This window comes from Triticum urartu, chromosome 3A (assembly GCF_056163025.1).
Source record: "Triticum urartu cultivar PI428250 chromosome 3A, HENAU_Tu73, whole genome shotgun sequence".
In the NCBI taxonomy this organism is placed as follows: domain Eukaryota; kingdom Viridiplantae; phylum Streptophyta; class Magnoliopsida; order Poales; family Poaceae; genus Triticum; species Triticum urartu.
In genome coordinates, this window is record NC_141875.1 from 235618549 (window position 1) to 235621177 (window position 2629).

The following is a 2629-nucleotide window of genomic DNA, read 5'->3' on the forward strand; positions in this document are numbered from 1 at the left end:
TCAATCCAGCGGCTGTCAACTCTTTAGTCCTATGCATGTATGGTTCCATCTTAAACATAGCAGCGTTGTCATCACAAAGTACTCGCGTCTGTGGACTGGGCTGACATCTTCATCTCAAATAAACATCTAAACTATGTACTCAAATCAATCACTAGTAGTGAGCACACGATTACATGCGTACAAGATTAAATCGCAGTGTATTACGTGAGCGCGCCGACGAGCACGTGCATGTGGAAGATATAAGGACATGTACAAGGGAGGCAACACCTTGGTGCTGCTCCAGCCATCCACATAGATAAATTTAAATGAAGCTATTGTTGTATGCCACTATCACCCAATGGAAACTACTCTATGTGATGTTATCATCTTACTTTTTCTCTCTCACCTCCTTTCCAACACATGAAACTTCCACTGCATTTAAACAATACCAGCATCCATTTGAATCAACGATATCAACAAGCATACACACTGAAAGTTATCAAACAACTTGATTTCCAAACAAAATGCAAACAGTGTCAACAAGTATGTCTTGTCCATGACACTACAAAATCCCATAGTAACAGAATAATCTTAAGGTTTCCAAATACTCACAAAGGAAAGATTTGTAAACACACAAAGCAAATTTCAGACTGAATTTGTTGTTGTATCCTTTGATTCTTCTCATTTCAAAAAACAACTCTCACAACTTCTACACTGGCACATGAAACCCGCTTTTATTGCACATATATGTAGAACATCTACATGAGAAGCAAAGACACAAGTTAGAGTATAATAACAAGCATGTCGAAAACATAGATTTTTTTTCTAAGTTGGCCATTTGATTTGGCTAGAGCATTTCCTGTTAAATTTGCATGGAGCAACTGACAATAGTACAAGTATCCTGCTGTAGTGCAACTACAGTTTTAAAAACTACAGGTGAGTTTTATAGCACAGCCATCATTTTAATTAAAAAAATAGCATTTAAAAAACAATAGTGCAGATTTTGGGTACAGTACAGTGCAGATTTCAGGGTACAGTGCAGATTTCCGAGTAGAGTGCATATTTTAAAAACAATAGTGCAGATTTTTAGTGCAACATATACATGAACTTCCTAACGAACACATGCAGATTCTAGCATTTATTTCTAAAGTACATCAAGTTGTACTTTCTGAAGACGCGGATGATTATGAAATTGTAACCCTGCATTAGGTATGTGTTCTAAGTTCTTTATCCTAACAAGCGAGGATTCTACTGTTGCAACATGCATCCACAGACAGTGCTTTAGAAAAAAAATATGGGGACTTCCACAAGCATAGCCTCCTGACCCAAATAATTGAACCTAGTTCGCAGCACAGGGGAATCAATCTGGTTCTTGAAAAGAAGCTATTTACCAAATAATCATAAATCTCCAGAATCCATCAAACCCAAGCTTAGTTTACTGAACCGTTGCTGATAATTGCTCGTGGAGATGGATTCTACTAGCTTCTGCGCACGTACTAAATAATATGATTTTCTACCCGCAACTGCAAAGTGCAGAGTAATAGCACGGATCTAACATGTTTCTCTCAGGGATTAATAAGAAGAAATAGATGGGGATTACTACAAGCATGTCCACCTTATCCAGATTGATTGAATCTAAATCACAGGATAGGGGAATCGATCTTGTTCTTGGAACAAATCACCAGAATCCATCAAACCCTAGCCTAATTTACTGAACCTATCCGAATCAAATCAATCTGGCCATCAGCACAAGAGGAAGCAGGGGAAGAAGTAGTGTCATACCTTGCACGGAGAGCTCGAATCGACGATGTTGAAGGCAGGCTAAGGACGAGGGTGCGCCGCCTTCTCCTCTTGTTCGTGCGTCGCACCTCCACTGCCCTGGTTCACGCGCTTCCTTCTCCCGTTCCCGCGCTTCCCTTCTTGTTCGCGGCCTTGCGCCGCCGGCTATTGTTGGGTCTGCATGGTCCTGCGGGGAGTGGAGCGACCGATCCCACACCGCGTCGCCCGAGCGGTCGCCTCGTTGCTTTCGTCAGGGAGGAGGCGAGCTCTTCTGCAGGTGACCGCATTGCTCTGCAGGCGATATGTTTGATGGACGTGGCATCGGACAGGTCGATGTGGCGGCCGGGGCACCGATACAGACGGGAGCGTTGGCCATGCCCTCATGGTGATTACGAGCATGTTTAACAATGCCACATGAGATGTTGTCAGCCTGCCGCTGGATTAGGACGCCGAGGAGGGCATTGTGTTGTCTGTGTTCGAGGGGCATCGGTGGGCCCTGACCGATATACGTTCTGTCATAGATGCCTTTGTCCCATGACATGTTTGGACCGTGGGAGGGGTGAGGGGGTGGGGGCAAGGCATACGTCTGTAGCATGGTTACTGCCCACGTCGTTCTAGCTCTACCTAGCTAGGTTACATTTTAATGTTCTCAAACTTCGTAGCTTCCTACATTGTTTTTTGGATCAATTAGTTCTCTTTGATATTGGCAACTCTACAGCTCGGGAGGAATTATGTCAGCCCTAAACTTAAAGTTTTCCCTGAAGGAAATATGCCCTAGAAGCAATAATAAAGTTGTTATTTTATATTTCCTTATTCATGATAAAAGTTTATTATTCATGCAATAATTAAAGGTTTATTATTCATGCTATAT

The 2629-nt window shown here is 42.5% G+C and overlaps 1 long non-coding RNA gene across 1 annotated transcript; it reads right to left on the reverse strand.

The window, feature by feature from the left end:
• Positions 1-475: 475 nt before the first annotated feature.
• Positions 476-2307, reverse strand: LOC125548290 (uncharacterized). Its single transcript, XR_007300973.2, has 2 exons — positions 1762-2307; positions 476-737 (listed from the first exon to the last, which is right to left on the reverse strand). It is a non-coding gene; the product is annotated as an uncharacterized LOC125548290 (long non-coding RNA).
• Positions 2308-2629: the final 322 nt, after the last annotated feature.